This window comes from Schistocerca serialis, chromosome 6 (assembly GCF_023864345.2).
Source record: "Schistocerca serialis cubense isolate TAMUIC-IGC-003099 chromosome 6, iqSchSeri2.2, whole genome shotgun sequence".
NCBI lineage: Eukaryota > Metazoa > Arthropoda > Insecta > Orthoptera > Acrididae > Schistocerca > Schistocerca serialis.
The window spans coordinates 622,220,673-622,243,924 of NC_064643.1; the positions used below are offsets into that span (position 1 = coordinate 622,220,673).

The 23,252-nt window shown below is 43.1% G+C and overlaps 1 protein-coding gene across 2 annotated transcripts in view; it reads right to left on the reverse strand.

Moving 5' to 3' along the window:
- The window catches only part of LOC126483710 (E3 ubiquitin-protein ligase MIB1-like), a 469,781-nt gene that overhangs the window by 415,850 nt on the left and 30,679 nt on the right, over positions 1-23,252 (reverse strand). The gene's annotated exons all lie outside the window — the stretch shown is intronic.

Below are 23,252 nucleotides of genomic sequence, written 5' to 3' on the forward strand. Positions count from 1 at the left end.
GTTGCTCGGGTCGCTCTGTTCGTCAGAGCGACTCAGAACGCTGTAGCAACGGCACACAGGTCGACCTCGTGTTTCTTACCTTCCAGAAGGATACAGTATAATTTTCGAGTATTGCTCGACAGTCTAGCAACCATATGACGTAGGTTTAATAGAAGGCGTGATACAGTATAGGGGAACATATTCATTTGTATCAGCGATGTGGAAAGTTCCTGTGTCAGCAATGTAAGAGTAGAAGGAAGTCACGGCGCTTTGTGCCAGCGTAGCTTCTATTCAAGCTCTACCGTATGAACTTTCGCCAGCTATTGTCTTGTCTTGGCATGCCCTTGATTTTAATGTTGGAATCACCGTCTTTGGCGTGCTCCCAGTGATCATTAGTAGACAAGTTATGTTGCTCTTAAGCAGCTGTTTGGTGGCAGATGATACAGAAATGTGTGAGAAACATGTACTAATAAAAACGCCAAGTTGTATCGCTCAGTGTTCGTTGTTAATTACCAATGAGTCCTCAGAATTCAATTTATAGGTGTTACAAATTATCTTTTTGTGGCATTCTGAACGTGGTCTAAGTATTTTTGAGGTTAAAGGTGCGCTACAACACACAAGATCTAATGAACAGTGGTGCGCTTCGTCACGGGTTCGTTTAGCAAGCTCGAGAGCATTATGCTGATCCTCATTAAAGTCCAGTTGCACACGCTACAACAGAGGCGTCATGCGCCACGAAGGATTTTGCTGTTGAAATAGCGAGAACTCCGAGAAGAGCAGTATGTGGGAGAAACTAATACGTTGCCCGACTTTTTCCATGAAGTACTCTAAATTTCAGTAGTAAATCTCTCCGTCATGCACAATGCCTGTCTTGTAGCTCCTGCCACTGGAGTTTGTTGAGTACCTCCGTAACGCTCTCCTGCCGACTAAACTACCCCGTGACGAAATGTGCCGCTCTTTGTTGAATCTTCACTATCTCAGAATCGGTCGAGCAAGCGACTTATAAGCCACTTCTTTAGTGTCAGTGTAAAAGAAGGCAGGGAGTATTGTGTTTACAATAGAGAAGCACAGTGGGTACATCAGGAGAGCTCAAAGACTTCGACCGTGGAGTTGCTATTGGATGCCACCTGAGCAACAAATCCATCAGACATTCCAACACTTCTAGATGTACTCGAGTCGACCGTTGGTGAAGTGACTGAGAAATGTAATCGCGAAAGAACAACAACAGTTGGCGCATCTCATGTAGGATGAGGAAACCCTATTTGGTGATACACCTATACAGGGTGTTACAAAAAGGTACGGCCAAACTTTGAGGAAACATTCCTCACACACAAAGAAAGAAAATATGTTATGTGGACATTTGTCTGGAGACGCTTACTTTCCATGTTAGAGCTCCTTTTATTACTTCTCTTCAAATCACATTAATCATGGAATGGAAACACACAGCAACAGAACGCACCAGCGTGACTTCAAACACTTTGTTACATGAAATGTTCAAAATGTCCTCCGTTAGCGAGGATACATACATCGACCCCCGTCGCATGGAATCCCTGATGCGCTGATGCAGCCCTGGAGAATGTTGTATTGTATCACAGCCGTCCACAATACGAGCACGAAGAGTCTCTACATTTGGTACCGGGGTTGCGTAGACAAGAGCTTTCAAATGCCCCCATAAATGAAAGTCAAGAGGGTTGAGGTCAGGAGAGCGTGGAGGCCATGGAATTGGTCCGCCTCTACCAATCCATCGGTCACCGAATCTGTTGTTGAGAAGCGTAGGAACACTTCGACTGAAATGTGCAGGAGCTCCATCGTGCATGAACCACATGTTGTGTCGTACTTGCAAAGGCACATGTCCTAGCAGCACAGGTAGAGTATCCCGTATGAAATCATGATAACGTGCTCCATTGAGCGTAGGTGGAAGAACATGGGGCCCAATCAAGACATCACCAACAATGCCTGCCCAAACGTTCACAGAAAATCTGTGTTGATGACGCGATTGCACAATTGCGTGCGGATTCTCGTCAGACCACACATGTTGATTGTGAAAATTTACAATTTGATCACGTTGGAATGAAGCCTCATCCATAAAGAGAACATTTGCACTGAAGTGAGGATTGACACATAGTTGGATGAACCATTCGCAGAAGTGTACCCGTGGAGGCCAATCAGCTGCTGATAGTGCCTGCACACGCTGTACATGGTACGGAAACAACTGGTTCTCCCGTAGCACTCTCCATACAGTGACGTGGTCAACATTATCTTGTACAGCAGCAACTTCTCTGACGCTGACATTAGGGTTATCGTCAACTGCACGAAGAATTGCCTCGTCCATTGCAGGTGTCCTCGTCGTTCTAGGTCTTCCCCAGCCGCGAGTCATAGGCTGGAATGTTCCGTGCTCCCTGAGACGCCGATCAATTGCTTCGAACGTTTTCCTGTCGGGACACCTTCGTTCTGGAAATCTGTCTCGATACAAACGTACCGCGCCACGGCTATTGCCCCTTGCTAATCCATACATCAAATGGGCATCTGCCAACTCCGCATTTGTAAACACTGCACTGACTGCAAAACCACGTTCGTGATGAACACTAACCTGTTGATGCTACGTACTGATGCGCTTGATGCTAGTACTGTAGAGCAATGAGTCGCATGTCAACACAAGCACCGAAGCCAACATTACCTTCCTTCAATTGGGCCAATTGGCGGTGAATCGAGGAAGTACAGTACATACTGACGAAACTAAAATGAGCTCTAACATGGAAATTAAGCGTTTCCGGACACATGTCCACATAAAATCTTTTCTTTATTTGTGTGTGAGGAATGTTTCCTGAAAGTTTGGCCGTACCTTTTTGTAACACCCTGTATAAGTTGGTGATATATTTTATTTCATCTCTCGTCAAATCAGGAGTGAGCCAAGTAATTCGAGATACCGATCACAGATGGCGTAGAATGTCTTCTTTGCGCTGCTTACGCAGAACCACCGTTTTATTACTGATAGTGTATTGTACCAGATGCGAAAGGACAGCGCGTGGTTCTAGAGCTATAACTTTACTTTGTAAGTAAATTTATACTTTATTTTATTTCTTAAGTATACATTGGGGGACAGAAATGAAAGAGGAAGCCGCCTGGTCGAATTTTGCACAGAGCACAACATAATCATAACTAACACTTGGTTTAAGAATCATGAAAGAAGGTTGTATACATGGAAGAACCCTGGAGATACTAAAAGGTATCAGATAGATTATATAATGGTAAGACAGAGATTTAGGAACCAGGTTTTAAATTGTAAGACATTTCCAGGGGCAGATGTGGACTCTGACCACAATCTATTGGTTATGACCTGTAGATTAAAACTGAAGAAACTGCAAAAAGGTGGGAATTTAAGGAGATGGGACCTGGATAAACTAAAAGAACCAGAGGTTGTACAGAGATTCAGGGAGAGCATAAGAGAGCAATTGACAGGAATGGGGGAAATAAATACAGTAGAAGAAGAATGGGTAGCTTTGAGGGATGAAGTAGTGAAGGCAGCAGAGGATCAAGTAGGTAAAAAGACGACGGCTAGTAGAAATCCTTGGGTAACAGAAGAAATATTGAATTTAATTGATGAAAGGAGAAAATATAAAAATGCAGTAAATGAAACAGGCAAAAAGGAATACAAACGTCTCAAAAATGAGATCGACAGGAAGTGCAAAATGGCTAAGCAGGGATGGCTAGAGGACAAATGTAAGGATGTAGAGGCCTATCTCACTAGGGGTAAGATAGATACCGCCTACAGGAAAATTAAAGAGACCTTTGGAGATAAGAGAACGACTTGTATGAATATCAAGAGCTCAGATGGAAACCCAGTTCTAAGCAAAGAAGGGAAAGCAGAAAGGTGGAAGGAGTATATAGAGCGTCTATACAAGGGCGATGTACTTGAGGACAATATTATGGAAATGGAAGAGGATGTAGATGAAGATGAAATGGGAGATATGATACTGCGTGAAGAGTTTGACAGAGCACTGAAAGACCTGAGTCGAAACAAGGCCCCCGGAGTAGACAATATTCCATTGGAACTACTGACGGCCGTGGGAGAGCCAGTCCTGACAAAACTCTACCATCTGGTGAGCAAGATGTATGAAACAGGCGAAATACCCTCAGACTTCAAGAAGAATATAATAATTCCAATCCCAAAGAAAGCAGGTGTTGACAGATGTGAAAATTACCGAACTATCAGCTTAATAAGTCACAGCTGCAAAATACTAACACGAATTCTTTACAGACGAATGGAAAAACTAGTAGAAGCCAACCTCGGGGAAGATCAGTTTGGATTCCGTAGAAACACTGGAACACGTGAGGCAATACTGACCTTACGACTTATCTTAGAAGAAAGATTAAGGAAAGGCAAACCTACGTTTCTAGCATTTGTAGACTTAGAGAAAGCTTTTGACAATGTTGACTGGAATACTCTCTTTCAAATTCTAAAGGTGGCAGGGGTAAAATACAGGGAGCGAAAGGCTATTTACAATTTGTACAGAAACCAGATGGCAGTTATAAGAGTCGAGGGACATGAAAGGGAAGCAGTGGTTGGGAAGGGAGTAAGACAGGGTTGTAGCCTCTCCCCGATGTTGTTCAATCTGTATATTGAGCAAGCAGTAAAGGAAACAAAAGAAAAATTCGGAGTAGGTATTAAAATTCATGGAGAAGAAATAAAAACTTTGAGGTTCGCCGATGACATTGTAATTCTGTCAGAGACAGCAAAGGACTTGGAAGAGCAGTTGAATGGAATGGACAGTGTCTTCAAAGGAGGATATAAGATGAACATCAACAAAAGCAAAACAAGGATAATGGAATGTAGTCTAATCAAGTCGGGTGATGCTGAGGGAATTAGATTAGGAAATGAGGCACTTAAAGTAGTAAAGGAGTTTTGCTATTTGGGGAGCAAAATAACTGATGATGGTCGAAGTAGAGAGGATATAAAATGTAGGCTGGCAATGGCAAGGAAAGCGTTTCTGAAGAAGAGAAATTTGTTAACATCGAGTATAGATTTAAGTGTCAGGAAGTCATTTCTGAAAGTATTCGTATGGAGTGTAGCCATGTATGGAAGTGAAACATGGACGATAAATAGTTTGGACAAGAAGAGAATAGAAGCTTTCGAAATGTGGTGCTACAGAAGAATGCTGAAGATTAGATGGGTAGATCACATAACTAATGAGGAAGTATTGAATAGGATTGGGGAGAAGAGAAGTTTGTGGCACAACTTGACCAGAAGAAGGGATCGGTTGGTAGGACATGTTCTGAGGCATCAAGGGATCACCAATTTAGTATTGGAGGGCAGTGTGGAGGGTAAAAATCGTAGAGGGAGACCAAGAGATGAATACACTAAGCAGATTCAGAAGGATGTAGGTTGCAGTAGGTACTGGGAGATGAAAAAGCTTGCACAGGATAGAGTAGCATGGAGAGCTGCATCAAACCAGTCTCAGGACTGAAGACCACAACAACAACAAGTATACATTGATGTTAAGAGGATGGGTCCACACTCAAAATCTTACAGAAATGAAACTTAACGTGATGTTCATTTTTTGTTTACTGCATATCTACTCTTTGTATCGGCTTAGCATCATCGTGAAAAAATAAGGTTCTCAAGCACGTCTATGAAGTGATCGCACAAGCATAAATTTAAAAAAAAATCATAATTCATGATTAAATTGTTGCCTTTATTTTTCAATGATTTTATACGTTAGTACATGCACAGAATAAGCTTTTCTAGCAAAAATTTTTCCGTAAAGCCTATCACCAAATTAGGTGTATTATCATCGGCATGACTACTTATTTTTGCTTTAAGATGGAAACGATGGACCGTAAAAGTAAAAATGCGGTATCACCGGAAGGAAAAAGAATCTATCGTATCTACAGCTCTAGTGCAATGCTACTGAATGCAAAAAATGATTCAGAAAAAATCATAATAGCGTTTATAAGACTGAAAAAGAGAATAGGGTGGCTTGGAGCTCTTTAAAAAGGCTCCTGACAGATAATCAAGATGCTGGTGTGGCAATGGGTTTGAAGAAATTAGGTCGCCCGTTCGCCCTATAGTCAGAATTAGAACAGAAATTATTGAAGTACATAATTACAGTGGAAGAGAACGAATATGGACTCATTGACAAACAAGTTGAGGTGGTTACACATGAACTACCTAGTGCAACTCATCGTGTGAATTTACCAGTGAAAAGAAAACTGCAAGCAAGAAATGGCGGTTTATTTACAAACGTCGAAACAAGCTGACTTTGAGAATTCTGGAAAATGTATCTGCATACCGGGCTTCCATGGCCATTCCTATTATGATAAATTTTCAGTTGTATAAGAAAATTAGGCTGGTCTCCTCTACACAACTTGGATCATTTGTAGAATATCGACGAAACCGGCTGGATGTTTGTCGTCAAGGTTGTAATTGAGACTGGAAAGAAGTTTATATATATATGTACCTATGCAGAACCGGGAGAGACTGTGACTTTAATAGGCTGTGTTTGTGCTAATGGCAACTGGATATCCCCATTTAATAATTTGCAGAAATTCTCAGTGCAATTAAGATTACAAGAGGGACTGCCTACCGAACACCCAGGTTTGTCTGCCTGCAAAGGGTGGATTACTGAAGCACTATTTTTAAGAATGGATTATATTTTTACTTGAATCAAACACAACAAAATCCGTGCTGTTGCTGATGGATTCGCATGAAGCACATATTTCTGCACAAGTACTTAAGCTTGCTAGTCAAAATGATATCTACGTACTTAAATTCGCTTCTCACATCACACACATGCTTCAACCTCTGGCATTTAGAAAGCACTGATAATAAGAGTGCTTGGAGAGATGAACTGCTCGGTTATACGGCAAAAAAAGTAGAGAAACCAAGTAAAAGGGACTTCCGCACCATCTTCAAGACGCCTCTCGTAAATGCTTTGTATAAGAAAAACATAAAAAATGCCTTAAAGTCTTGTGGAATAATATCCTTGGATCGAAATGTCGTTCCTCGACAAAATCTGGCCCAATCCTAGCTCAGTGAGTGTTCTGATCCGCAGGTAGGCAAGCAGATAACCAAATGGGAGTTCGAAGGCAGATGCTGTTGAGATGCCACCAAATCCGGAAACCTCATTATCTCTAATTAGTAGTATCCTAAGAACACTAGTAGGAAATGTACGAAGGAAGGTCACAAGAGCAAGGATTGTTGACCCAAAGTGGATATGAACGAAGAACTCTGGCATTGAGTAGTCCACGGTCTAGCAAAGGTAAAGGAAGCACTGTTCCGAATTCAGCTAGACCTTCGGGAATGAGGAAAACAATAGGTAGAAATGTTAAGAAAAATAACATTTCCAACGATGATGACTGGGCCTGTGACACATGTGGAGGCCAATATTCAACGGACTAAAGAGAAAAAAAACGGAAAGAAATGGACGCAATGCTCATTCTGCCACACTCCGTACCATGAACTCTGGCAAAGCGAATCTGCAGTGGGGCACATTTACATGTGTGATCTCTGCAGTTTCAACAATGAGTGGGGCGATATTGTTTTAACAGGAATAATTAGTATTTTAAAATGTGCTGTTAAATTAATGTTATTCAGTTCTTTTTCTTTAATTAATGTCAACTTTGGACCTGAACAATTTACTTGGTGTCTGAACTGCAGTTATTTTTATAAAGGTTATTTCTATTATAATTATGTAATTTTTGCCAACTTTCTTGGCTCAACATGTTCCTTTTTATAATTAAAAATAAGTCCAAGGATGTATAAATAATTTACCGCATTTAAAACTTGTGTTACTGAACCGCCATGTTAAGAATCCGTATCACAAAATTAGCTACCCTTACACGAAGTAAGGTATCATTGTTGTGTTTTAATTTTAATATCCTCAAATCCACCAAAAGAATTCTAATGTAATGAAAATGCTGTTATTATATCGTACATATATAAACATAAGCATTTTCCGCAGGAATGTACGGCTAATCAGCCAATTATTTATAGAATTACTGACTTGATGACCAAATCAAGTACCTTCACCCTACTCAGCTACTGCGTGACAGCGAATGCTGAGCAATGCGGCGGATGGTCCTAAAACATTGCATAAAATCAGAGGAAAGAATCACTTGTGGGTTCCAAAGTGCTACCAGCAACCCAGGTAAAACAATCACTGGGACGCAGGGAGTTAAAAAGAATGGGGTGCAACGGTGGAGCAGCCCTTCATGAGCCACACATTTCTACGGCCAGTGGCAAATGACGGTTGAGATGGTCTGATGGCAGACAGTGGCTGACTACAAACGAGAGATAAGGAGTTATGAATCACGCTGTATCAGCTAGACGGGCTTGTATTTGGCGAATGCCTGGGAGACGTTACTTGCTATCGGGTATAGTGTAAAAAAGGATGTATGGAGGTGGAGGTGTTAAAGTACGAGGGTATTTGCCGTGGTCAAGGAAACGCTAAATGTGGAAGGATATAAATACGTTTTACTGCATTGTGTACTACGTGTAGTACAGCAGCAGTTCGGAGACGATGTTCGTATCGGCGTGAAAATGCATCGTGTCGTAAAACAGCATCTGCGAAGCAAATGTCTGTGGAACGGTTGTGGACAATAACATTCCTGAAATGGACTGGTCTACCCACAGTCGCGACCTAACCCCGACTGAACACCTTTGAGATGAGTTAGAGCGTCAACTTCGCTCCAGACCTCATCGTACAACATAACTACGTTTTCTGGCTTCGGCTCTTCAAGCCGTCATAAAGGCGTAGGGTGGGAACGCACCACATTAATGTCCATTGAGAGCTGAAATTTTGCTCATATGGTGTACACGTATGAATGCTGTGTATTTAGATGAATTCTAAACGTGTGTTGTGAATTCAGTTTTACGCGGCCGCGCGGGGTAGCCGTCCGGTCTGAGGCGCCTTTCCTGGGTACGCGCGGCTCCTCCCGTCGGAGGTTCAGACCCAAGCAGTTTGGTTCAAATGGCTCTGAGCACTATGGGACTCAACTTCTGAGGTCATTAGTCCCCTAGAACTTAGAACTAGTTAAATCTAACTAACCTAAGGGCATCACACACATCCATGCCCGAGGCAGGATTCGAACCTGCGACCGTAGCGGTCTCGCGGTTCCAGACTGCAGCGCCGAGAACCGCACGGCCACTTCGGTCGGCTAAGCAATTTGGTCTCACAGGAACTTACCACAAATTTCCTAAATTCAGTTTAACGCCGAAGCAAGGATTAGCAGCAGGAGAACAACTTTATCAACAATAAGGAAGAAGAGTACAGGTACAGTTGCAGAAGTACAGGGGAAAGGCAAAATAATGTGAACACCTGAACTTACTTGGGAATGGCTTCTTAATAACGGGTTGAACCCCCACTTGTCCTTAATACAGCTGCAATTTTTCTTGGAATGCTGGCATATAATGATTCTATAGTCTCCAGCGGAATGTTATGCCACTATTCGATCAGAACCTCTTATAACTCTTGTAGTGACGAGGGAGGCGGAAATCTGCTCCTGAGTCTGCGCTCGAATACCGCCCGCAAGGGTTCGATAATGTTCAAGTCGGGGACTGTGCTTGCCAGGGAAGGCGCTGCAGTTCAGTTGCATGCTCCTCATACCACTATTATACAGTTCTGGTTGTGTGAATATGTGAATTATCGTTCTGAAATATGGCATCATCGTTGGGGAACAACATTTGAATCAAGGTGTGCACCTGACGACCTAAACTGATCACATAATTGTTGGCTGTAACACGGCCTTTGAGAGTAATGATGGGACGAGCACAATACCATGATACGGCTGCCCCATCACCACATTTCCAGCTCCATGCTTAACCACTGGAATCAAGCAATGAGGATTGTAGGCTTCTTTTGGTGTTCTCCAGATGTAAACCCGAACCGACGTTGGAAATAACCAAAACAATACATATTTCCACTCGTCGGTTGTTCAATATTTGCGCCCTTACACCATGTTTTACGCTTCTTTGCGTTATTTATGGTCACTGATGGTTTCGGTATGGTAGCTCATCTATGAACAATCGATTTACGGCGATCTCGGCGGACATTCTCGATAGATACGGAGTCTCGAAGATGGCTGTTGAGCTCTGCAGTCACTTTACTCGCCGTAGTTTTGTGTTCTTTTGACACAATTCGTGTTCGTGAACGACGATCTCTGTCATTTAGTTTTGATTTGCGCCCACTATTACGTTTACATGATGCGGTTGGGTTGTTTGGGGGAAGAGACCAAACAGCGAGGTCATCGGTCTCATCGGATTAGGGAAGGATGGGGAAGGAACTCGGCCGTGCCCTTTCAAAGGAACCATCCCGGCATTTGCCTGGAGCGATTTAGGGAAATCACGGAAAACCTAGATCAGGATGGCCGGGCGCGGGATTGAACCGTCGTCCTTCCGAATGCGAGTCCAGTTACACGATGATGTGTTTCCATGTTTTGTGTAGGCTGTCATGACTGTTGAAACAGTTGCTCCTGAAACTTTCAATAAGTTGACTGTCTCGGTTACTGATGATCCAGCTAATCGGGCCACCACAACCTACCGTCTTTGGAACTCTGTTAGGTCTTTCATTGCTCGTCGACCTCGACCTCTGAACTGAAATACGAAGTGTGCGTTACACGTAAACAACCTGCACTGATGCCTAGTCCGTACTGAACACACACAGCCCAGCGCGACACGTGCCATACCTGCGTAGTTGGGCGTCAAACACAACCATCCCATTACTACCACTATTCACATTATTTTGCCTATCCCGTGTACATTCCACCATAAGCCATAACGTGGCGTACGGAGCACACATCTGGCTGTAGACGAAACGCAGGAACGTTGACGCTGCTTACAACTGCGTCCTAGAACAATGGGTAACTGCGAGAGCGCAAGGAAACCGGGCTCAGAAGTTCGCAGGTCCTGCGCTGCCGGCTGGCATCCGCCTGCAGCGCCGGGGGAACGCAGCCCGGCGCGGCGGCCCGCGGCGCACAGCACGCACCACACGCCTCGCAGGCGCGTGCGCCTCCTGTATTCTATTTCAGCGCGGAGCCCGCGCGCCTACTCAATATGCTCTCTTGTGGCTACGGGTAATATACATACCGTATTCCATTCTGCACGCTCAGACAGCGCATGACAAGCAGCTCCGCATACGGCAGCACGCGCCACCTCTGCCACCGCGGGCGGGAACGAGGATTAACCGTCTAAAGAACGGGCCGACAGTACTCATCACACTCGCTGGCTACTCGGAATAAACAAGTACTACAATGGGCAATCTAAATAAAATAAGCCTTTTTCCTCAATCAGTAAATGTATATACATGATTTAGCAAAAAGCATCGGAAGCTCCTTAAGGCTATTTTCAAATGATGCGGTGACCTATAACAAAGTAGCAACGTCAGAAGACAGTACAGATCTGCAAAAGATTGAAGATTGAAGAATGATGCAGTACTGGGAGTTGACCCTGAAGGCAAATAAATGTAACAATTGCGCATACACAGGAAAAGAAATCCACTACTATACAACTATACTACTGACGAAAAATTGCTGGAAACAGTATGTAACGTAAAATATCTGGCAGTAATGATTCAGAGCGACCTTAAGTGGAATGAACACTTAAAACTAGTAGGAAAATCAGGCGCCAGACTGAGATTCGTATGAACGACCGATTCTTGAGTACTGTTCATCAGTCGGTTACACTTACCGGATAGATAGAGATGGACAAAATCCAACGAAGAGCGGTGCGTTGTGTCGCTGGATCGTTCAGTCGGCGCGAGAGCGTTATGTTCAACAGGGTGGCACACGCTACAAGAGAGGCGTTGTGCACCACGGACCGGTATGCTATTCAAATTACGAGAGAATACTTTCTGAAAAGAGTCGGACAACATATTACATCCTCCCACACACACGTTCCCCACGTGACCAAGACGAAAAAGTTCTAGAAATTGGAGCTAACACAGACGCTTACCGACTATCATTCTTCCCACGCGCCGTTCGCAATTGGAGGGAATGGGGGATCAATTAGTGGTGTCGAAAGTAACCTCCGCCACACTGTCACGTGGCTTTCAGAGAATTCATGTAGATGTAGAAACAGCATTTATTCTTTGAAAAAAAAAACAGGAAAACCTGTGTTGTTGTCATAGGAAAGACCAAAGTATGACCGCAACTTCCTTCTTACAACAATATAAATAATTCGTGTTACTTTACTCAACACTAATTTCACAAAGCGTACTTCATAATTCACAAAAATATTGTTTCATTATTTACACTATTAACATAACAGAATTTTGGAAGAATTCGCCGCAGAAAGTGAAACATTCAAATTATACATAGCGTTTTAAGTTACATCGTTTAAGGCTAAAACAACCGTATGTAGAATTATAAGTGGTAACACTTTCTGAAGAACGTCGCCATCCGCGATGTGTAACAAATTACCGTTAAACTGTCAATATTTACGAATTCTCACGAATATTTTTATCTTTAAATAATGGAGATTTCATCGTCACAGATCGAAAATAACGCACTGTTACACAACAAGGGCTGTATGATCCCAGAGTCTTGAAATTTAATAATTTAGACGGATTCAAAGTAACCTGTGTTTAGCTGTAAGATCAGTCTTCACTAGCAAGAGAAAAATGAAAAGGAAAATAATAAAGAACAAACAACTCGCACCGCCGTATTGATTACAAACTGTATACGTCACGCGCAGTACAGTGTCAAAAAAATCAGCCTCTTGTAAGATGTGTTGATTCACATTACATGGCGTAGTAAAGTCAAAGTTCAAAATTATGATGTGAGAAAGTTATCATTTTGTAGTTATATTTATACCTTGAACGCTAATTATATCTTTGATATCACATACAATTAACAGTATTTGCTGTTTTACAATGTTTTACACCTAAATTTCTTTTGCCGGTATATGGGTTCGTATAGTCAGTTTTTCTGTGAAATATGCTGGCTTGCAGAGAGAAAGGCCATTTCGTTCAAGTCACAAGCTGTTGTAGTTTTTTGTAACAATAGCTGTGAACGAAAGAGGACTTTAGGCCTGTGCATCATTTTTTGTGGCCTTGCAGGTGTGCGTGAGTTGTGTTATCGTCTGATCGACACATACCGTGACAGCTGTTCAAGACCATTGCGGCAGACTATTCTGAAGCAATTTTTCTCGAAAATTCATGGGATCTCTTTAATTTTTTTAGCTATTTTTGGATCTGTTTAATTTGTAGCTATTTTTGGTAATATTCCAACACCTGAAGTAGAGTTAAACCTCGTTCATCCGGGCTAGCTGGGACCGCAGATCATCCGGATTATTCATTTCACATAAACTTAAGCCAAAGTGAATTTATACAATGAAATAATTAAATATTGCACATGCGCGGTACGATCACGGCACTAGCTGCGCCGAAGTTGTTTCCAAAGCAAGCACTATTTTGTTCAGCCGCGTTGTTGATTTTTTTTATTTTAATGTGATAACGGCCTCAGATTAGACGCCAACGCAGTTTGAAGTCGGTATCCACATAAACCACACAACGTACCTGCAAAATTGTATCACTGTACGACACATAATTCAGGAGATACGACGCCAGAAACATTGAGATGTGTGAAAACTGCCTTTTGCTTCAAACGTAGAGCACCTAACCCTAGCTATACTCATCCAGTGTTTGGTAATGAGAGCACCTAGCGACTTCCCACAAACTTCTAACACGATTACGAACTTTTTCCAAACTTTCTGTCGCTTACATGCTTAATGTCAAATATTTAACACATTAACTCACTTCTAAAGTAGTGAGACGTCTGAAGCCGGTTTACAGATGGGAGTTGGGGAGTCTACCGGTACGTCTCCAGCCAGCATCTGTCGGCTGGTGACGGTATGCAGGTGCCGCTCGTAATATAGGAAACCGAGCCGAAGAGTCGCCGACGTACAGGAGACCGGAGTGTTCTGGGCTGCTGACTTGCCTGCACAAGTCCCCGGGCTCTGGACAGACAGCAGGCAGCGGCTAGCAGGCAGCGGCGGCGGCAGCGGCACAGCGCGCTCGCCCCCTACTCACCTGCAACACGAGAGCAAACAGCCTCAATGTTTGATCCTCGCAGCCTAAAGCAGACCCGTCCCAGCACCGCGCCCGCTGTGCGGACCTGTCTGACTGAAAAGCTCTGTGCAACCTGGCATCAAAGACTCAACAAAGAATCTCTTTTGGAAGACAGTCAAATGAAAGGGTTAGGACACGCAAGTGAATCATTTCGTTATCTCCGTGTCCAGTGTCAAAAAACTGAAATAACAAGTTGGGCTGTGCAATGCGAATACAATCGACTCATAAATCACAAAACATGCAAGAGCCACAACACAGCACGTCTATACGAAAATGTACACTTGACCCATAAAACACACACAGACAGCTTATTGTTCTGACAATAGATACTTTACTGGACAAAGTGGGTATGGAGCACAGACGAAGCCTTTGTTTGGATTAGCTGATTTCAGCATGGGAGTGATATTTAACTACAAATGAAATCAAAACTTAGATGCGTTGGTGCATGTTGTCGAAGGAGGCGAGGAGTGTAGGATGGGCAGGTCAAACTGGTTATTTTATGGTTTAGAGGTCAATGCTTTAAACAGAAACTGCTTCTTATTCAGAATCTGTTACAATAGTCAAAACAATGTGTAATAGAAAATACATAAAACACAGTACTGCACTAATGATTGCTTGCTCACCGACCTTCGTTAACCAAAGAACCTTCGTTTGCAAGTGATACGTAAGAGAAACTAAGTTAAATGTAGCAAATATTAAAAGATGTAGGCTTGAAAATTCAATTCGGTTCAATTTATTGCTATGAATTTTAGACCTCTTATATGGGAGCACTAATGATATACATATTCAATACTCATGCTGGTATACAAAGTTTTATTTTATTATAGATACGGTTATAAATTGTGTTAATAGTAGCCATTGGTAATATTAATGCAGAAATAAAACAGAACATTGAAAACACAACCAAGTACAAACAACGTAACATAACAGGAATTTAATTCAGCATCCAGCTTATATTACTAGATCTGTTACTGACATATTGGGAAGAACTCTGTCTGCCGAATAACTATAACCGTACCTACTCTTAGACCTTTTGTTCCTACTACTCATATATTCTTCATTTCCTACACTGCCATGGCACATACCTCGGCAATCCTCGAGTCTGCGAATACCCGTGTTTGTAGACAATGCTTTTTCTTTTTTTCGTATGTATCAATCATACTCTGCACAGGAGGAAACACTTCTCGTGATCTTTTCACGTTATTTTGTTATTTGCAGCGTCCACTTACTTTTTCAGACAAATTTGAGCAGTTGTCTTTTAGACATTCGATGTGCAACCATGTTAACTGCAGTCCGTACTTTCTGATCACTCACTGTTGTTTGCAGATCGCAGTCTAATTGTCTGCAATCCCTTTCTATCTGGAAACGGAGACAATTCAAAACACATTCATAGACTCGTGTGTAACTACATTCCACTCGATGCACATGTTTGGGATATGGGCAGTGACTTGTTAATAGGTGCACCACACCTAGCGTAGGAGCAACGTCGCACAGTCCTAGCCTATTCCTAATGCTTCAGAATATGATGTATTCCCACCTTACAGTGCTTTTTAGCGTCCCAGTCAAACTGCCATCTACCTAACTTCCAGGATCGTAAGTGTCTTTTATCAGATCCTGTGGTCCCGTACACATCAGCTTGTTTCTCACTCCCCAACCAATAGTGTTGGCCGGTAATGTACCAGGATATACGTCCGGCAAATCTCGAGATTTACCAGTAAACCCCCGACAGGTGTAGCGTGAAAGGTACTGGTGAGCCTGAGAAGTATGCCCTGCTGAATATGTCGCAATATTGTTCTGTAACTCTTCAGTCGAAAGCGCTGCGCCCAGACATTGGCAGCGAAGTCCACAACAGCATTGAAGGTAGCCTCATATGACCGCATCACATATAGCGGTAATTTATAACCGATAGTGCCAAGCACGGGGACTCTGATGCATAATGGAGTCGCTTTTATGAGTAACGGATTTTACACTGAAGCGTCAAAGAAACTGGTATAGACATCGTATTCAAATACAGAGATATGTAAACAGGTAGAGTGCGCCGCTGCGGTCAGCAACGCCTATATAAGAAAACAAGTGTCTGGCGCAGTTGTTAGATCTGTTACTACGGCTACAATGGCGAGTCATCAAGATTTAAGTGAGTTTCAACGTGGTGTTATAGTCGGCGCACGGACGATGGAACACAGCATGTCTGAGGTTCACGAGTATACCGTGAATTTCAGGAATCCGGTAAAACATCAAAACTCCGACATCGCTGCCGCCGGAGAAAGATCCTGCAAAGACGTGACCAACGATGACTGAGAGAATAGTTCAACGTGACACAAGTGCAACCCTTCAGTAAATTGCTGTAGATTTTGATGCTGGGCCATCAACAAGTGTCACCGGGCGAACCGTTCAACGAAACATCATCGATATGGGCTTTCAGAACCGAAGGCCCAATCGACCCTTGATGGCTGCACTGCACAAAGCTTCACGCCTCACCTGGGCCCGTCAACAACGACAGTGGACTGTTGATGACGGAAACTTAGGTGATTTAACTGAACTCAGTGCTTCGAAATTCGGCTAAGTTAGAGTTTACTGTCTTGCATGGACTCTAAGACTTTACTTTCGTCTGGTTTATGAAAAATGATTCAGGCTAGTGATTCACAAACGTTCACCAAGCGAGGTGGCGCAGTGGTTAGCACACTGGACTCGCATTCGTGAGGACGACGGTTGAAACCCGTCTCCGGCCATCCTGATTTAGGTTTTCCGTGATTTCCCTAAATCGTTTCAGGCCAATGGCAGGATTATTCCTTTCAAAGGGGACGGCTGATTTACTTCCCAATCCTTCCCTAATCCGAGCTTGTGCCCCGTCTCTAATGAACTCGTTGTCGACGGGACGTTAAACACTAATCTCCTCCTCCTCCACGAAAGCACAAAGAACATTATTATTACTACGTGTCGTCCGCCCCGGTAGCTGAGTGGTCAGCGTGACAGACTGTCAATCCTAAGGGCCCGGGTTCGATTCCCGGCTGGGTCGGAAATTTTCTCCGCTCAGGGACTGGGTGTTCTGTTGTCCTAATCATCATCATTTCATCCCCATCGACACGCAGGTCGCCGAAGTGGCGTCAAATCGAAAGACCTGCACCAGGCGAACGGTCTACCCGACGGGAGGCCCTAGCCACACGACATTTCCATTTTTATACTACGTGTCATACGTAATCCCCTAATTGCGAGTATGGTATCCATCTTGAAATAAATATTTAATGATTCTAAATTATTCGTAATCTTAATTACTGATTGAATTAGTTAGTGAGAGGTGTTATCTCATTCAGAAACAAATACAGCGGTAATGTTATATTGCCAAACTTCAGCACAACAGGCGGTTGAACTTTTGACATTTCGAACTTTCAGTCTCAATTATTTCGTAAGTTAATTAATTTTAGATAAATCCAAATATATTCTCGGAAAGTCGGGAGTGTCTGCTTTGGAATTATTGGTAACAAAACCTCTTCTGTTGCTTATTAGCTAAAAATGGTTTGTCATTATATGACGTTGTCGTAACTTTAAGTAGCCGCCATTTATAATTGTTCAGGCTTCCAGTAAAACCAATTTCATCTTCGGAATCAGGAAGGTAAATATAAATAATTGAAATGTTAAGTGCAATTGAGATTTTACATAAATGACAATTTTACATGCTCCTGTAGAGATTACCTATTGCGCGCGCAACTGCAGTTGATATACACTGAGGAGCCAAAGAAACCGGTACACCTACCTAATATCGTGTATGGCCACGGCATGCACGCAGGTGTGCCGCAACGCGATGTGGCATGGACTGGACTAATGTCTGAAGTAGTGCTGGAGGGAACTGACAACATGAATCCAGCAGGGCTGTCCATAAATCCGTAAGACTACGAGGGGGTGGAGATCTCTTCTGAACAGCAAGTTGCAAGGCATCCCAGATGTGCTCAATAATGTTCATGTCTGGGGAATTTGGTGGCCAGCGGAAGTGCTTAAACCCAGAAGTGTGTTCCTGGAGGAACCCTGTAGCGTTTTAGGACGTGTGGGGCGTCGCCTTCTCGTGTTGGAATTGCCCAAGTCCGTCGGAATGCACAATGAACATGAATGGAGGCAGGCGATCAGACAGGATGTTTATGTACGTGTCACCTGTCAGAGTCGTACCTAGACGTATCAGGAGTACCGTATCACTCCAACTGCACATGCACCGCACCATTAAAAAGCCTCCATCAGTTTGAACAGTCCCATGCTGACATGCAGGGTCCATGGATTCATGATAATGTCTCCACAACGGTACATGTCCCGGATCCTAAAGCCCATATCGATAATCTTTCGTTGAATGGTTCGCAGGCTGACACTTGTTGATGGCCCAACATTGAAATGTGCAGCAATTTGCGGAAAGGTTGCACTTGTGTCACGTTGAACGATTCTCTTCGGTCGTCATTGGTCCCGTACTTGCAGGATCTTTTTCCAGCCGCAGAGATGTCGGAGATTTGATGTTTTACCGTATTCCTGATATTCACGGTATCTACATCTACATTTATACTCCGCAAGCCACCCAACGGTGTGTGGCGGAGGGCACTTTACGTGCCACTGTCATTACCTCCCTTTCCTGTTCCAGTCGCGTGTGGTTCGCGGGAAGAACGACTGTCTGAAAGCCTCCGTGCGCGCTCTAATCTCTCTAATTTTACATTCGTGATCTCCTCGGGAGGTATAAGTAGGGGGAAGCAATATATTCGATACCTCATCCAGAAACGCACCCTCTCGAAACCTGGCGAGCAAGCTACACCGCGATGCAGAGCGTCTCTCTTGCAGAGTCTGCCACTTGAGTTTATTAAACATCTCCGTAACGCTATCACGGTTACCAAATAACCCTGTGACGAAACGCGCCGCTCTTCTTTGGATCTTCTCTATCTCCTCCGTCAGACCGATCTGGTACGGATCCCACACTGATGAGCAATACTCAAGTATAGGTCGAACGAGTGTTTTGTAAGCCACCTCCTTTGTTGATGGACTACATTTTCTTAGCACTCTCCCAATGAATCCCAACCTGGTGCCCGCCTTACCAACAATTAATTTTATATGATTATTCCACTTCAAATCGGTCCGCACGCATACTCCCAGATATTTTACAGAAGTAACTGCTACCAGTGTTTGTTCCGCTATCATATAATCATACAATAAAGGATCCTTCAGTCTATGTATTCGCAATACGTTACATTTGTCTATGTTACGGGTCAGTTGCCACTCCCTGCACCAAGTGCCTATCCGCTGCAGATCTTCCTGCATTTCGCTACAATTTTCTAATGCTGCAACTTCTCTGTATACTACAGCATCATCCGCGAAAAGCCGCATGGAACTTCCGACACTATCTACTAGGTCATTTATATATATTGTGAAAAGCAATGGTCCCATAACACTCCCCTGTGGCACGCCAGAGGTTACTTTAACGTCTGTAGACGTCTCTCCATTGATAACAACATGCTGTGTTCTGTTTGCTAAAAACTCTTCAATCTAGCCACACAGCTGGTCTGATATTCCGTAGGTTCTTACTTTGTTTATCAGGCGACAGTGCGGAACTGTATCGAACGCCTTCCGGAAGTCAAGAAAAATAGCATCTACCTGGGAGCCTGTATCTAATATTTTCTGGGTCTCATGAACAAATAAAGCGAGTTGGGTCTCACACGATCGCTGTTTCCGGAATCCATGTTGATTCCTACATAGTAGATTCTGGGTTTCCAAAAACGACATGATACTCGAGCAAAAAACATGTTCTAAAATTCTACAACAGATCGACGTCAGAGATATAGGTCTATAGTTTTGCGCATCTGCTCGACGACCCTTCTTGAAGAGTGGGACTACCTGTGCTCTTTTCCAATCATTTGGAACCTTCCGTTCCTCTAGAGACTTGCGGTACACGGCTGTTAGAAGGGGGGCAAGTTCTTTCGCGTACTCTGTGTAGAATCGAATTGGTATCCCGTCAGGTCCAGTGGACTTTCCTCTGTTGAGTGATTCCAGTTGCTTTTCTATTCCTTGGACACTTATTTCGATGTCAGCCATTTTTTCGTTTGTGCGAGGATTTAGAGAAGGAACTGCAGTGCGGTCTTCCTCTGTGAAACAGCTTTGGAAAAAGGTGTTTAGTATTTCAGCTTTACGCGTGTCATCCTCTGTTTCAATGCCTTCATAATCCCGGAGTGTCTGCATATGCTGTTTCGAGCCACTTACTGATTTAACGTAAGACCAGAACTTCCTAGGATTTTCTGTCGAGTCGGTACATAGAATTTTACTTTCGAATTCACTGAACGCTTCACGCATAGCGATCCTTACACTAACTTTGACATCGTTTAGCTTCTGTTTGTCTGAGAGGTTTTGGCTGCGTTTAAACTTGGAGTGGAGCTCTCTTTGCTTTCGCAGTAGTTTCCTAACTTTGTTGTTGTACCACGGTGGGTTTTTCCCGTCCCTCACAGTTTTACTCGGCACGTACCTGTCTAAAACGCATTTTACGATTGCCTTGAACTTTTTCCATAAACGCTCAACATTGTCAGTGTCGGAACAGAAATTTTCGTTTTGATCTGTTAGGTAGTCTGAAATCTGCCTTCTATTACTCTTGCTAAAGAGATAAACCTTCCTCCCTTTTTTTTATATTCCTATTAACTTCCATATTCAGGGATGCTGCAACGGCCTTATGATCACTGATTCCCTGTTCTGTACATACACTCGTGAAATGGTCGTACGGGAAAACTGCACTTCATCGCAACCTCGGAGATGCTGTGTCCCTCCGCTCGTGCGCCGACTATAACACCGCGTTCAGTCTCACTTAAATCTTGATGATCTCCCATTGTAGCTGCAGTGACAGAGCTAACAACTGCGTCAGACACTTGTCTTATATAGGCGTTGCTGACCGCAACGCCGTATTCTGCCTGTTTACCTATCTCAGTATTTGAATACGCATGGCTATACCAGTTTCGTTGGCGCTTCAGTGTAGAATGAGAGTGCGAAAAAACTTAGTTATTCATGGGAGCAGAAAACATAACAGATGGATTACATTCCAACTTGCCACGTTTCACTGACATCCGGTCCTTTAGCCTTTCCAGTTTCGATCTTGGAAACTGCGATAGGAGCTTCTTCTTGAACAAAAGGAAACACCAGCATCTGACCGTCGTATTCGTTATCTAGTTCACTTTTTAGTTGAGCGTCTATTTCTGTATCAACCTTAGTGTTGTCGACAGGATATGGGGCGGTTGGCAGATATTCTGCTGACTCCCTCCATCCAGCCGACATTGAACCATCTTCTCTACGAAGTGTGGACATGACAGCAGACCTCTTAATTTTTTCGATCAATAACCTATGCAGTCTTCCCTATATATCAAAATTGCAGTTGCCCCATGTATCAAAATTGAAGTTGCCTCCGTAAAAATTTCTCCTAGTGCATTCTTTTAGTTTCCTGAAGCAATGATTTGCACTGTATCTTAATTGCACTGTACTCATGGTGCCCATAGTGTGGTACGATTGCCCTAAACCGCGTTGATAAGCTCTTCATCTTGACCATACCCTTCGTCTCAGCATTCAGAACTCCACGGAACTGCAGCCTGACTATTTCTCTTTGTCTTACTATATAAATCTCCTGGGCTCTTTTAAAACAGTAAGAACTCGCTTGCGCCTGCAGTTAACGGCAACGAGGACGTGAGTGTCACCGCGGGAGTTGGTGTGCAGCGCCAGTGTCCACGTGACAAGCAGCTAACAGAACATAGCCAGAGATCGAGCCGCTATTCACACGTACTGGTATTTGAAAAACACACCTTAGAGGTTGGAGCAAGAGTTTTTAATCGCCAGTTTATAATGCAAATAGAGTTAAGTCTGAGTTTACAACTGAAAATGCACAAGGGGCACGTAAGATGTGCTGTAAGAGATCGCCGATGATGGATTATGTATGAAACGGAATACTTGAGGTCTAATCAGTTGGAATATCTCGGGAGGAATTTCGAAGAACAATTTCCAGGTTAAAAACTGAAACCAAAGTCATTTATGGTTTCACATTCCCTGTGTGGCATGAAAATGTAATGGTGCGGCAATAAAATTCGAAATTCAGTGCGACCACTTTGGCTCATCTGTGTCTTAGGCTTTGAGCCCGCACTGGTCGCTTTCATAATAAAAATAAACTATCATTCATGCACATAATTAGGTTAAAATGTCCGTTAGGTTGGATAACAGGTGCTGCATGTAAATGATGTTTCCCAACAACGAGTTTAAACTTCAAAACATTTACGGTTTATTCAACATTTTCATATATTAAATAGTGGACTGATTAAAAATTAATTCCTGTCACTAATTAGAATAGTGATTTGAAAATCACTATGAATCTTAAATAAACCTGAAAAAACCACAAAATTATTCCAAGTGCAAGCGTACACAGTCGCTATTCTAAGTCCACAGCGGCTCTACTCGCGAGAACCCAAGTCCAACTGACTGGTAGCAAAATTATTCCAAGTGTGGAAAGACTCAAAATGTTCTAAGTCCACACTTGCTCCGAAATTGCAGACTGTCTGTTCTCGCAAAACAGACAAGTCGAACCGACGCACACCGAAATTAGTCTACGTTGAGGTGCCTACTGACTCGGGAATACTGACGTCCGACAAAATCGAGGGGCTAATTACCACTCAGGGAGGCATAGATCCTGTCTATTCTAGCACATCGATTAAAAGAGAAGATGGCGGTCTCCTTTTATAACCTCGTTCAACAGTGGCCCCGAATTTCTGCGAATTATGTCATATAGCTAGTAGCAAATTTCACCACTCCGAAGTACTGCTTTTATTTCACGCAAGCTATCGTAAAACTAAATGCACTACAAGGTATATCCCAAGATGCTGATCAAAATGACATATTACAGTAAATTTATGAACAGATAGTTCGGTCGCAAACTTAAATAATATGATGGCAAGTTTTAGACAGTGAGAATGATATTCAATTTTTGTTAACTGTAGCTCGAACACTTACAATAAACATACAAGTAGCACATCAGACCTGCTCTTTCCACTAGCGCTATCCAAATTTATATACCTCTAATATAATTTGATTGATGGACGAACTATGAAAAATTTTAATTAGTTAATCAGAATAAGACTTTCACTCTGCAGCGGAGTGTGCGCTGATACGAAACTTCCTGGCAGGTTAAAATTGTGTGCCGTTGTCGTTGGCGGGCAAGTGCTCCACTGACTG